Source organism: Coregonus clupeaformis, unplaced genomic scaffold (genome assembly GCF_020615455.1).
Source record: "Coregonus clupeaformis isolate EN_2021a unplaced genomic scaffold, ASM2061545v1 scaf0097, whole genome shotgun sequence".
Classification (NCBI taxonomy): domain Eukaryota; kingdom Metazoa; phylum Chordata; class Actinopteri; order Salmoniformes; family Salmonidae; genus Coregonus; species Coregonus clupeaformis.
Window position 1 is genome coordinate 525,001 of NW_025533552.1, and position 15,000 is coordinate 540,000.

Genomic DNA, 15,000 nt, shown 5'->3' on the forward strand with positions numbered 1-15,000 from the left:
GTGATTTGAGCTATCCGATTGGCCAGTGCAGTAGGTACACTCGATTTAGCCACAGATCTCCCGGTCCGCTGGATAGGCAGTGTTTGTTTTTTCAGACAAATGAAATTGTTAAAAATGGGAACACTTTCCCTATCAAGTGCACCTACCTCCAACAGCACAGCACACCTTTATGCCATTTATCATTGGCTTTTCTACAGAAATGTTTGGTGATCGACCACTGATGTACACAATGTATTATTAAACATAATGTACTAGAATGTTCTTACCTCTCTTGTTTGTGTCCTTGTGTGTGTAAGCAATATTTTCTGTACGTTACAGTATGATACAGTGTCTTCTGCATCTTGTCCACAGATGCCTGACCCTCTTTATTTTTATTTTTTGCTCTCTCGCTCTCTCGCTCCAGCCTCCAGGTGCTAACAGTGAGGGCCCAGCATGTCCTTCCAAAACCATCAAATGCCCTTCCAACACCCCCACACACACACACACGCAGGGTTATCATGGCTTTTCTTAGTTGTCTTACTTAACCTTTAATGAGCCTTTGACTCAGCTAACCTGTAATTTAACCTTGATTTTACCAGGAAATCATCATTGTTTAGATGTCTTTACTCTTAATCACCTGTCCCGGACGCCTTGTTGGGTGCTGAACCTACACCCTCTCTCCACCGAGGTCAATCTCATCAGTGCAGTGCTATTGATCGGGAGTGATCGTAACAACAATGTTGTGTGTAGGCAGGGGCCTCTGCTACGTGTATGTGACCTTTACTAAGCAGGGCCCATAGGAGCACCACACACACTCACCTCTGAAGTATGGATGGACTTCCTTCTTCTTTCTCTTCCTCCCTCCGTCCTCATTTTTTCCTTACTTTTTCATTCGCTCTCCACCTTTGACACCCTAACTTTTTACCTTCTGCCTCTCTCTCTCTCTCTCTCTCTCTCTCTCTCTCTCTCTCCTCCTCATAATGTATATATTTTATCCTCCCCTATCCCTCCTCCTCTCCTCTGGTTAAAGGCAGTCGTCAGTACTTCTGCTTGCGGCCCCTGGATGACACGTGTGATTAGGGTGATAATTGTTGAGGGAATAAAACACTACCATCACTCTGCTTTATTATATCTTCTACCCTCTGCTTCTTCCTGCTCCGCTTTCTCTCCTCTTTCTCTCCATCATTCTATCTCTCTTTTTTATTTCTACCAATCATTCTGTCTACCTCTCTCTTTTTCTCTCTCTCTTGCGCTCTCATTCTCCTCTTTCTTTCTCTCAACCAGTCTCTGTCTACCTCTAACTTTCTCTAGTCCCTCTATCTCTACCTCTCTCTTTCTTTACCTCTCTCTACCGCTCCCTCTCTTTCTCTACCTCCACACTCCCTCCCACTCATTCTCTTAATATTACACCCTACTCAGCGTTAGTGGGGCGCAATCTTTTAATCGATGCTATCGAATTGCCTTGTTGTGGCAAGAACTTCTGGCTTGTTGTCTTATTGTGGAAACTTTGTTTTTGTACGAACAAGAGTAAAGCATTGGGGACTGCTGATAGGTCCCTGAATAGCATGCCACTGGCGCTTACACAGCTTACAGGGGTCTCGTTTGGGCTCAAATAAGCTAGCAGCGTATATTTATGTGTTTTCTTTGCAAATATAATTTGCTGTGTGTTGTCTTTTTCGTCTGTGTATGTGTGTGTGTTTCAGGGTTTCTGATAGCCAGTAATAGCTGACTTTTGGCCTTAAAACTAATTGAAAATAATTTAAAAGCCGATAAATAAAATTTGCACCGGCCTATTGTCCCGGGAGAAGAAAATAAATCCTGTTGCGAAATAATGCTTTTTAGCCTATTCATTGATGGAAATACCAGTTGATGGAAATACATTAGATCGGTCATGCTTATCGGTCTATGGGTTAATTTGCATACTATTCGTTATACATCTTATTTATCACACGTGCACAGCATACAGACAGAGCATTTTAGCGGAACATCTGTTAGTGACTTTATAAGGCCAATCATTGCACAACCATTCTAAAAGCAATCGTGTGTTAAAAATATGTTTGGGACAACCATTAAAAATAGCTATTTTTATTTCTCAACTGGTAATTGAAGCGCACTTCCCATTCACCTTTCAAATGTATAGGCAACAGAAGGCAGGCTTCATCAGCATGTCACAACACTTTGCAATGAGCTGGAGGCAGTATGCATTTGGAAAACCTTTAGCTACTTAATTGTTTAACACCTGAACGGTTTACTACATATTATGAGGCATGTTTTACTTTGCTTCAATGTAGCCTAGGCAAAATCCAACCATATCCGTGAAGGCAATTATTTTATACAGACTTCCATTGAAACCAGTAGCCTATTTCTCTCATGTTTTATTGGTTTTCAACTTTATTTCATTAGCCAAAATTATATAGCCTAATTAGCCAACTCCTGTCTATATAGAAATAAATTAAATCATTCAAAATAGGCTACTAAAACATGATTTGACCACAGAAGATCATTAGCTTCCCCTAGCTTTAAAAACGAGTTGTGGATTGTTTTTAAATCGTATTGCCTACAGTCGGAAGGAAAGGCAGCACGCGCAATTTGGGCAGCGCACACAATTTGGGAAGCGCCCGCTGCAAATACCAAATAGATGATTGTTGAGTTGCGACTGTCAGTGAAAAGCAGAGGCCCAGCCAGGCATATAACAATATTTAAAAATTATATCGCAGGAAAACACAGTTTGGAAAGCAAATGGCTGTTGCTGTAAAAAGACAATGAAAAGACTCTAATCTGTCTTTTAGTTATCAAAATTCTCAACTTGAGAGAACAACAGTAGGGCTATAGGCTATCTTATTGGCACCAGCGGAGAGCATCGGCCATATCCCCGGTCAGTGCCCTCTGCGTATATCCACTCTTTATCATTGTTGGGTCAGTGCCACTTAAAAGTTGAATATTGGACCATCATTTCCTCCTCCAGTTCATTATATTTGTGTCTCCCCTTCTCGTAGGCCTATTATATGTACAACCAATTTTTTATTGATCTGTTTGTCAGTGTCAGCAGAGTAGGCTACCCTGTAATTTGTCGTATAAAAAAAATTTCTGCTAATGTCTCAGTCATATAAAGTGTAGTAGAATTGCATGAAATGTGTTTTTCCCGTGCAAAGAATAAAACCTATCTGATATAGCCTATAGCCAGGCCTCTTCACGCGCTCAGCCATGTGTTGCATTGAACATTCTTTTCAAACAGTGATTGAGTTATATTATTAGTCTAAACTAGGACTATCCAATCTACTCATCACATTAGGAATAGTAGGCCACCTTACATAACTCTGCAAATGTGATGATGCATGAAATGCTTTATTATAAAGGTGTATTTTTATGGTGAAAATGTTCTTCCCCAAACTTGAAAGTCACGCTCTGCCTATGCACAGGCTAGCGATTTTGCTGTTCGTTACACGTCTTCATAGCTGAGGAAAAGTACATGTGGACAGTTATTATAACATCTTCAAATTGCGCGGTAAGGACACACGCCATTGCATCCTCTACTTGCATGTTCTGTGAAGATGAATTACCATAATCTAAATGTGATTTCTGTCATTCTGTGCACCGTAGGTGGAGGCCCAAATCAGGTTACGCACCCGATGCATATGGGTCTGGTACGTTTCTCAAATGTCCGGTAAATTAAAAATTAAGCAGGTAAAATGTCCGGCGTCACATTTTCCAAACCGAAGCCCTGGTAAGTGTGTGTCTGATTCGCCGTTGCTCCCTTTTTTGTAGAATGGCCAAGGTTCCCATGACAACAGTGTTTGTTGTATGCTGGGGTGATCCTGGCGAAGGCATAAACAGGCTGCCACACACACACACACACTGAGGACAAACGGCCTCCCTCTCTCCTCTCACCCTTTATTTGTCTCTCTCCATCCCCCCCCCTCTCTCTTTCCATCCCCCTCTCTCTCTCTCTGTGTTGACACCGAGCCAGGGCTCCCATGTTGGCAGTGCTAGAGGAGAGATCCCACTTTCCTCTCTTTTCTCACATCCTGCTGGGCACACACAATCTCACAGCAATGTTTTCTGTCTTACCACCTGGGCTGTCCACCATACCGATACCCGTTTCACATCAACCCGTGTGTCTGTCGTACGCTTATTGAGTCGTCAAACGCCTGGCTGACTGGCTCCTACCACGTTAAGGTCACAGGCCCAGTCCTGACCCCCTCTTCTCTCTCCTCTGCCGTCAGACACACACCTTTGTAGAAGAGTGCGTGTCAGTTCTGTCAGGCAGTCTGTCAGCTTGATCAGACAGTGTGTGTGTGTGTGGGCCTTTCAATGAGCGTGTCCTCTCCCATAGGAGTCAGCTGCGGCAGAGAGTTCTCTTTTAAAGAGTGTGACTAAAAGAGAGAGAGGGAGTAATCCTGTGCCAGCTTACCCCAGCACAATGTCTGACCTCTCCAGGCTGCTCCAGGACACGCCAGGTCCCCCGCACCCGAGAGAAAGGCCTCAGATCTCAACCGCAGTGTCAGCAATCCCCCCTTCTCTCCTCCACCTCTCCTCCTGGTCTCCAAGGAGAGCCTGAGCTCAAAGAGAAGGACAAGCCACAGAGCCAGCCAGGCAGAATCCTTTACAAGGCAGGGAGATCTGACTAGCATGAATAGAGGAGAATCATCTGACAGGGCCTAGAGAGAAAGAATAGGCTAGAAGAGAGCTGTGTGTGTGTCTCTAACCCCAAGGTTACAAAAAAATGGTGTGTCTCAACCCAAATGGGCAGTAGCTTTTATACACTGTTATATAGTCAGATAATCGATCCCACTCTAAGTTCACAAGATCTAGGCTACACATCTTCCATACAGTCCTCCCCTTGTCTCTAAGTGCTATCAGTGGAGATATGACCCACACTCAAGATAAATATTCTCATGTGTAAACCCATTATTTTATATACACACACTGTCATAGATGCACACGTCACACACACAAATTGCACACTCCTCCCCTCTCTGACATTTGCAGAGATGTGTACGAGTATTCGGTGCCTGTGTTGCTACTTATCCCTATGGATATTTTAATAAGAAGGCTATCAATGCACAATCACATGATCTGACATACACACTTTCATAGATACACACACACACACACACACACACACACACACACACACACACACACACACACTGCAGAGTGTGAGTACACCACAGACAGATGATGACTGTTGTTAAAGGCTGTTAACACCACACAGATGATGACTGTTGTTAAAGGCTGTTAACACCACACAGATGATGACTGTTGTTAAAGGCTGTTTGTTAACACCACAGACAGACAATGACTGTTGTTAAAGGCTGTTTGTTAACACCACAGACAGACGATGACTGTTGTTAAAGGCTGTTAACACCACAGGCAGATGATGACTGTTGTTAAAGGCTGTTAACGCCACAGACAGATGATGACTCTTGTTAAAGGCTGTTTGTTAACACCACAGACAGACGATGACTCTTGTTAAAGGCTGGTAACGCCACAGACAGATGATGACTCTTGTTAAAGGCTGTTTGTTAACACCACAGACAGATGATGACTGTTGTTAAAGGCTGTTAACACCACAGGCAGATGATGACTGTTGTTAAAGGCTGTTAACGCCACAGACAGATGATGACTCTTGTTAAAGGCTGTTAACACCACAGACAGATGATGACTGTTGTTAAAGGCTGTTAACACCACAGGCATATGATGACTGTTAAAGGCTGTTTGTTAACACCACAGACAGACAATTACTGTTGTTAAAGGCTGTTTGTTAACACCACAGACAGACAATGACTGTTGTTAAAGGCTGTTAACACCACAGACAGATGATGACTGTTGTTAAAGGCTGTTTGTTAACACCACAGACAGACGATGACTGTTGTTAAAGGCTGTTAACACCACAGGCAGATGATGACTGTTGTTAAAGGCTGTTAACGCCACAGACAGATGATGACTCTTGTTAAAGGCTGTTTGTTAACACCACAGACAGACAATGACTGTTGTTAAAGGCTGTTTGTTAACACCACAGACAGACGATGACTGTTGTTAAAGGCTGTTAACACCACAGGCAGATGATGACTGTTGTTAAAGGCTGTTAACGCCACAGACAGATGATGACTCTTGTTAAAGGCTGTTTGTTAACACCACAGACAGACGATGACTCTTGTTAAAGGCTGGTAACGCCACAGACAGATGATGACTCTTGTTAAAGGCTGTTTGTTAACACCACAGACAGATGATGACTGTTGTTAAAGGCTGTTAACACCACAGGCAGATGATGACTGTTGTTAAAGGCTGTTAACGCCACAGACAGATGATGACTCTTGTTAAAGGCTGTTAACACCACAGACAGATGATGACTGTTGTTAAAGGCTGTTAACACCACAGGCATATGATGACTGTTAAAGGCTGTTTGTTAACACCACAGACAGACAATTACTGTTGTTAAAGGCTGTTTGTTAACACCACAGACAGACAATGACTGTTGTTAAAGGCTGTTAACACCACAGACAGATGATGACTGTTGTTAAAGGCTGTTTGTTAACACCACAGACAGATGATGGCTGTTGTTAAAGGCTGTTTGTTAACACCACAGACAGACGATGACTCTTGTTAAAGGCTGTTAACACCACAGACAGATGTCTGTTGTTAAAGGCTGTTAACACCACAGGCATATGATGACTGTTGTTAAAGGCTGTTAACACCACAGGCAGATGATGACTGTTGTTAAAGGCTGTTAACGCCACAGACAGATGATGACTCTTGTTAAAGGCTGTTAACACCACAGACAGATGATGACTGTTGTTAAAGGCTGTTAACACCAGAGAAAGACAGTGTGCTCCTGCTGTCTCCAGACAGACACTCGATGACTGTTGTTCATTAAAGCCTGCCCAGCTGAGTGCCAGGGTATTGGCCATGTCGTTTGGCCTCTTAGCTGCGAGATAAAGGCACAGTGAAGATGGATTTCCAAGATGGGGTGGCTGAGCGAGGGGGAGAAGAGATATGGGGGGGGGGTTGGGGGGTATGGTTATTCGTTTAGGTCTGGCAGAGAAAGATGAGCAGCATACTGATCAATACGTTATAGTAGCAGATGTCAGTGTTCTTGATTAGAGATGAGGCTTATGTACGTGTCTCTCTCTCTTCCAGTGAATCCAGAAGGAAAGGCCATGAAATGTAATTGGCGAAAGGGAAAGCATAAGGTTGTTGACTAAGATGGCACACTCTCCCCATGTCGTACGCCACACCACTCATCACCTCCCCATGATGACCAGGAGGCCATTTTGGTGTGTGTGTGTGTCACTTGAACACAGACACACACTCGCACACACTTCTACCTGTATTATTCTGTATGTATGTCAGTGTAGTCACACAAACCTACACACACACACACACACACACACACACACACCTGTTGGTCCCTGGCGTTGTCCCCTTCCCCTGTCACCCACATCAGTGTCCTGATTGTTGTAAAAATGACCCCATAAAAATATATAGAGTGAAAATATTCCTTCTCCTGTTGCTGACGTTTGTGCTCAATTACCCTGATGGTCACATTAAGACGGGAGCATGCATTACCCCTCTTGCCAGCCAGCCTGCTACCACAACCTCTACTGCCTTGCTGAAATGGAGCTTATTCACGCCTCGTACGGATGTTCAACAGCGTCTTCGGTGTGGGTGGTGGGGGTGGAGGAGAGAGTTGGGGATGCAGACCAATCGAAACAGCAGCATTGCTGTCCATTGTGATTAGCCTCAAAGCAATGGCTGGGCCTTTGATATGTCTAAGAGTTGTGCCACAGATTGTTTTGCTGTGTAGTAAGATAGTAAATTAAGTACACCATATAGGCTGTGAAATACTGGTTTTGTGTACAGTATCTGGAACATGAAACCTCAGAGACATATTGTCTATCGGCCTCTGCAGTTGGCTGGTACACAGTGGTAGACATGACACAGACATTACACTACACACATACACACAGGTGTCGATTCACAACATATTGTTCCTCTGTCCCTCAGTGCAAGTTGCCATTTTGGCTGTGAGATGAACACACACACACACACACACACACACAGAGACAGACAGACACACAATGTGAGTGAGTGAGTGAGTGAGAGCTTATGAAGCCATACTAGATGTAGTATTGTGTTGACTTGACTCTCTCCCAAGTACACGTTGTACACAGCTGAAAGAGCTAGGTAGGTGAATGAAGCTTTCTGGCCCATTGCTTTCACCTGTCCTGCATGTTCATCTCAGTTCAGATGCTGTACCTTTACAGCATCTTCATCCTCACGTTATTTATTGTTCGTACTAGTATCTGCCCAGGGTGACTTACCCTGAGGAATCACAGTGGATGCTACAATACACTGAACAAAAATATAAAGTGCTGATCCCATGTTTCATGAGCTGAAATAAAAGATCCCAGAAATGTTACAAATGTGCACAAATTTGTTTACATCCCTGTTAGTATTTTATCCTTTGTCAAGATAATCCATCCACCTCACCTGACCGGTGTGGCATATCAAGAAGCTGATTAAACAGCATGATCATTACACAGGTGCACCTTGTGCTGGGGACAATAAAAGGCCACAGTTTTGTCACACAACACACTTCCACAGATGTCTCAAGTTTTGAGGGAGCGTGCAATTAGCATGCTGACTGCAGGAATATCCACCAGAGCTGTTGCCAGAGAATTGGGCTGGCTCTCCAGTGGGTGGGCCTATGCCCTCCCAGGCCCACCCTTGTCTGCGGCCCTGCCTAGTCATGTGAAATCCATAGATTAGGGCCTAATTTATTTATTTCAAATGACTGATTTCCTTATATGAACTGTATCTCAGCAAAATCTTTAGCATGTTGCGTTTATATTTTTGTTCAGTATACTCATTTTTGGACCTAGTATATTTGTTATGTTTATCCCAAAGCATTGTCTCTCACCACATGCCACTGTTTTTTCCGACTCCTCCTCAATGGGTCTCCCCTCAATCTCCCCACTGTAGCTCCTTCACTGCAGTCGGCAGATTCACGACCCATCTCCTCCCATAGACACAGGTAAACCATCCATCATTAAACCTTCTAGTGGCAGGAACAACTGTTTGTGGAGTGTTTGTTTGTGGAGTGTTTGGAAGTTTAGGGTCAGAAGCAATATGATATGCTACATCAAATTAAAAGGATTGGCAGCACTCCAGCTAGTAGAAAACAATTGGAGATGGTTGTGTTGGTATTTCAAGGAATTGTATAGAATACAGTTAAATGGCTAATTGACCTAATTTGCTGCTTATGTAACAATACACACTACAAACACAGTGTACAGGTTCAAACACACTTCCAAACACAGCACATCAGAGCTCTCCCTTGTTGTGTGTGTGTATGCACATAACCAAACGACATGGGGGATGTCAGAAAGCCCCCCGCTGTGATGAGAAAAGACAAAGGGCTATTAAAATGGTGCAGTTCTATCAAAGAATACCTTGACTTTGTTTTAAGACACACACTCACAACAGATGTAATGTTCCCATCACCCTCCTATTTAATTAGACGGTCACAGACGGATAGAGAGAACGAGGGAGCGATAGAGCAAGAGAGGCGTGTTGTTTAATTAGTAGTGCCCCCTACAGGGGGAGTACACGTTCCTCTCTAATCTTAGCTGGGGAGACGAGGCCGCCACAGCTCTGAACAGCAGAGCTTTTCCACCTCCTTCTAGGTCTCACGCCTACAGTTACACTCAGTGGGATTCTTTTAAAGAATCTGTATTTGCTATTGGTATTTGTTATACATTTTGATGCTCGCTCTCACCTGCTCAAGTCGCTCAGTGGGTAAGAGTGCAGGGTTGGTAACACCAGGGTTGTGAATGTGATTCCCACATAGGTCACATAAAGGTAACTGCCAAAATAAAGGAAACACTAACATAGTGTCTTAATAGGGCGTTGGGCCACCAAGAGCCAGAACAGCTTCAATGCACCTTGGCAAAGATTCTACAAGTGTCTGGAACTCTATTGGAGGGATGCGACACCATTTTTCCACGAGAAATTCGATCATTTGGTGTTTTGTTGATGATGGTGGAAAACGCTGTCTCAGGCACCGCTCCAGATTCTGGAATGTTCAATTGGGCTGAGATCCGGTGTGACTATGACACACACACACACACACACACACACACACACACACACACACCCACCCTTTAAACCCCCTATGCTCTTTTGAGACCCCTCTTTCAAAGTCACTGAGATCTCTTCTTCTAGCCATGGTAGCCAAAATAATGGGCAACTGTCATTTCTATACATGAAGGGATGTTAATTGCTTAATTAACTCAGGAACCACACCTGTGTGGAAGCACCTGCTTTCAATAAACGTTGTATCCCTCATTTACTCAAGTGTTTCCATTACTTTGACAGTTAACTGTAAATTGAGTTAATGTCTTGGCTCGGAATTGCTTTGAATAACTGTCCTGAATAGCCGTGATAGTTCTGTATTATTACACTCTCCCGCTGGGATTGTGGGTGTTATCCAGAATCACTTCCTGACTCCAGTCTTTGCTGAACAGGCTGATTTTGTGTTTGATGTAGCCAGAGAGAGAGGTGGTGGTGTGTTAGACTGACGCAAGGTCACCTTAAATCCTCTCACACTGTCAGGCCTACATCTCACGTGTACACACACACAAACACTGTTAGAATGCCCTTCACTGGGGTTAAATCCCCTCGGAGACATTGGAAAAGAACATCAGGCTCCCACACTGATCTTTACAACTAGTCTGTAACTAATCTAAACACACTGCACATTTGGACCTAGGAACACTAATGTGCTCTTTAATTCTACTATTAGTGTGTTGCTGCATTCTTAACTCACTCTATTTTTCAGTAGTAAACGCTCGCTCTCAGCACTCTTTAGCAGTAATCTGCAAGTGCGTAGGTTTGCTGTTCCGAGTGCTTTATTGTCAAAGTTAACACTGCCGATTTATTGGCCTTCCGAATTAGAAAACAACATGAAAGCCTGCAATTATTACTTGTCTCCCGAGTGGCGCAGTGGTCTAAGGCACTGCATCACAGTGCTAGCTTTGCCACTAGAGATCCTGGTTCGAATCCAGGCTCTGTCGTAGCCGGCCGCGACCGGGAGACCCATGGGGCGGCGCGCAATTGGCCCAGCATTGTCCAGGGTAGGGGAGGGAATGGCCGGCAGGGATGTAGCTCAGTTGATAGAGCATGGCGTTTGCAACGCCAGGGTTGTGGGTTCGATTCCCACAGGGGGTATGGATAAGAGCGTCTGCTAAATGACTAAAATGTAAATGTAAAATGTAGGCATTTTTATTCTCCTGGCTCACACACATAGTTTAAATGAAGTATTAGCTGTATTTTAAATGGCCATTTTTCAAGGCAGCATTTATTTGGGGTCCATTAAAACTAGGAACTGGGACCGTCGCCTAGGCCCTGCTCATAAAAGCTTGCCTGTGAATCTCAGATAAGCACTCTACTTGCTATATCTTAATATATTGGATCGGAGTCCATATTTTTACTGCATTTACATTAAGTAGTTATGCACAGTGCAATAGCTTTGTAAATGGTCCCACTAAATAATAAGAGCAGAGAACTGTGTGAGAGAGAGAGAAAATACTCAATTTCCCATGTTGCAGTGGTTTAGTACATCACAGGCTGCTGCAGAGGTTTCATATTGATCCTGGAAGACTACAGCGACAGCTGACCTCATTGAACTATTGCTGTTGGAGTGGTAGAGACACACACACTGCAGTGCGTCATATAAAGCCTACACGTAAACACACAGGTTTCTATTTCAAAGCCATACTCAACCCCCCCACCTCTCTCTCTCTCTCTCTCTCGCTCTCGCTCTCGCTCTCGCTCTCGCTCTCGCTCTCGCTCTCGCTCTCGCTCTCTCGCTCTCTCGCTCTCGCTCTGTGTGTGTGTTCCTCCTTGCAGGAAGCACTGTGCTGATTCTTCCCTAACTCTGACACACTGAATCAGAAGACCTTTTATAACACTCCGACTTAACATTTACGTCATTTAGCAGACGCTCTTATCCAGAGCGACTTACAAATTGGTGCATTCACCTTAAGTAGCTACCCTGTTAAAAAATACATCTCTCCTCTTAGCACGCCGACTTAAGTAGCTACCTTGTTACATTTTTTCGCTCCTCTTAGCATGCCGACTTTGAAGTAGATTGCTAGCGCTGTAGGAGCCGTTCTGTCAAGTGAGCTCCCCACTGCTCCAAATGACCCAGAGTCATCTGTTCACTCCGAGACGCTCTGCTTCAGAAACCCCCAGCCCTGGTGGGTCGTGTTTAAAACGTGTGTAGCTACCAAGGGGGGCCTTCTCTTTCCCAGTCTCTCTTGTTCTATCACTCTCTCTCTCACTCCTCCCCATCCCTCTTTCTCTCTGCTTCCTAAATGACGTGGTGAAATGGATTGCCCTGCAGAACGGCAGCAGTAGCACTAGCAGCAGTATCACGGTGGTGGCGGAGGCAGCAGTAGCACTAGCAGCAGTATCATGGTGGTGGCGGAGGCAGCAGTAGCACTAGCAGCAGTATCATGGTGGTGGCGGAGGCAGCAGTAGCACTAGCAGCAGTATCATGGTGGTGGCGGAGGCAGCAGTAGCACTAGCAGCAGTATCACGGTGGTGGCGGAGGCAGCAGTAGCACTAGCAGCAGTATCATGGTGGTGGCGGAGGCAGCAGTAGCGCTAGCAGCAGTAGCACGGTGGTGGCGGAGGCAGCAGTAGCGCTAGCAGCAGTATCACGGTGGTGGCGGAGGCAGCAGTAGCACTAGCAGCAGTATCATGGTGGTGGCGGAGGCAGCAGTAGCACTAGCAGCAGTATCATGGTGGTGGCGGAGGCAGCAGTAGCACTAGCAGCAGTAGCACAGTGGTGGCGGAGGCAGCAGTAGCGCTAGCAGCAGTATCATGGTGGTGGCGGAGGCAGCAGTAGCGCTAGCAGCAGTATCACGGTGGTGGCGGAGGCAGCAGTAGCACTAGCAGCAGTATCATGGTGGTGGCGGAGGCAGCAGTAGCGCTAGCAGCAGTATCACGGTGGTGGCGGAGGCAGCAGTAGCGCTAGCAGCAGTATCATAGTGGTGGCGGAGGCAGCAGTAGCGCTAGCAGCAGTATCATAGTGGTGGCGGAGGCAGCAGTAGCGCTAGCAGCAGTATCATAGTGGTGGCGGAGGCAGCAGTAGCACTAGCAGCAGTATCATAGTGGTGGCGGAGGCAGCAGTAGCGCTAGCAGCAGTATCATAGTGGTGGCGGAGGCAGCAGTAGCGCTAGCAGCAGTATCATGGTGGTGGCGGAGGCAGCAGTAGCGCTAGCAGCAGTATCATAGGGGTGGCAGAGGCAGCAGTAGCGCTAGCAGCAGTATCATGGTGGTGGCGGAGGCAGCAGTAGCGCTAGCAGCAGTATCATAGTGGTGGCGGAGGCAGCAGTAGCGCTAGCAGCAGTATCATGGTGGTGGCGGAGGCAGCAGCGGTAGCTAAAAATGGCAGTGGAAAATCCATTCTGCTATAGCAGGGGGCACACAGAGTGCCGTGGAGATCCATGCTAATGTGGTACAAGGAGAACGGAGGGGGAGTGCAGGGGCGAATTCATTGTAGATTACGGAATTAAGTGTGTGTGTGTGAGAGAGAGAGAGACCGAGAGAGACGTGTGTGTGTGTGCATCTGAAAAAAGAAATTGCTGACTAATAATATGTAGTTGACAGGTTGTGTTTGTGTGTGTATGCAGTGTGTACTGTAGTTGATTGTGTGTGCACTGTGTACTGTAGTTGATTGTGTGTGTGTGCACTACACATGTGTTTATGTGTGAGAATGTTTCTCAACAACTGCGGTTGACAGCACCACGCAGCCTGAGATGCTGCAGTGTGGACATGATTTCTGCTCACGCCGTGAACCTGGACAAAAGCAGTGAAATGAATGGCGGGTAACTTCATATTCCCGGGCCTGTGTGTTTATGTGTGTGCGTACCTAATTGAGCCCAGCTCTCTCTTTGTGTGTCTACCCTGACAGCTCCCTACGATAAGCAGAGGTCATAAAAACACAGCGGCAACACAGACACACTGATGTTGTTCACCCGCCAATAGAACAATATAGTCTCCCTCCAGGACCAGAACTGGTTCACAGACAACTAGGTTGGTAACAGTAACAGTCAGGTTAAATTTGATTTGGAATAGTTTCTAGTTACAGGAGTCTGATCTTTGTTACAGATTGAATATTGTTTCAATCTGTAGCTTGTGGTCCTCTGTAGCTCAGCTGGTAGAGCACGGCGCTTGTAACGCCAAGATAGTGGGTTCGATCCCCGGGACCACCCATACACAAAAATGTATGCACGCATGACTGTAAGTCGCTTTGGATAAAAGCGTCTGCTAAATGGCATATTATTATTATTGTTTAATGGTATCTTTGAAATGGCTCGCCTGTTGGCATTGCTTTTAAGATCCATTTCTATTGAACTCTGTAACAACCAATCAAAGCACAAGCCTAACAGTGAACCAATGAAAATCAATCAATACGGCCCCGTCTGATAAAACACACCTATCACTTTTCCTCTTTCCTGCTCTCCCCCCCTCACCACACACACACACACAATAGCAGGGATCCTCACACACAACAACAACTCATCATGTAAACCTACTATAGTGTGTAGCCATCAGTAATTGGCCTTTACTCACAACAACATCTTTGAGCCACGTTGACTGCCAGCCACAGCGTGCAGCCAGGCATGCTCATAGAAGAGCTTGTTGTTTGAATACCGGAGTGTCATTCATACAACAACTGTTATGAACAGATAGGCCCTGAGTCATCACTAGTGTTGTTGTAAAGGTTGTAATTCATTATAGTATTAAAGAATGTTTAATGTTTTATAGACTTATAATAATAATAATATAATAAATAGACTTGTTATAGAATGTTGGTCTATAGTCTAATAATTTGTTGTAGAATGTTTGTCTATCATTTCCCTTGTGCCATTTGGCATAAATTGAATTCTAACGGCCTCTTATATTCCAATAACTACGACCTTTTTGAGTCATATTCCTCTTCTTGAGT

At 45.0% G+C, this 15,000-nt stretch overlaps 1 protein-coding gene across 1 annotated transcript in view; it reads left to right on the plus strand.

The window, feature by feature from the left end:
- LOC121549698 (staphylococcal nuclease domain-containing protein 1) overlaps window positions 1-15,000 on the plus strand; it is a 282,207-nt gene that overhangs the window by 105,815 nt on the left and 161,392 nt on the right. The gene's annotated exons all lie outside the window — the stretch shown is intronic.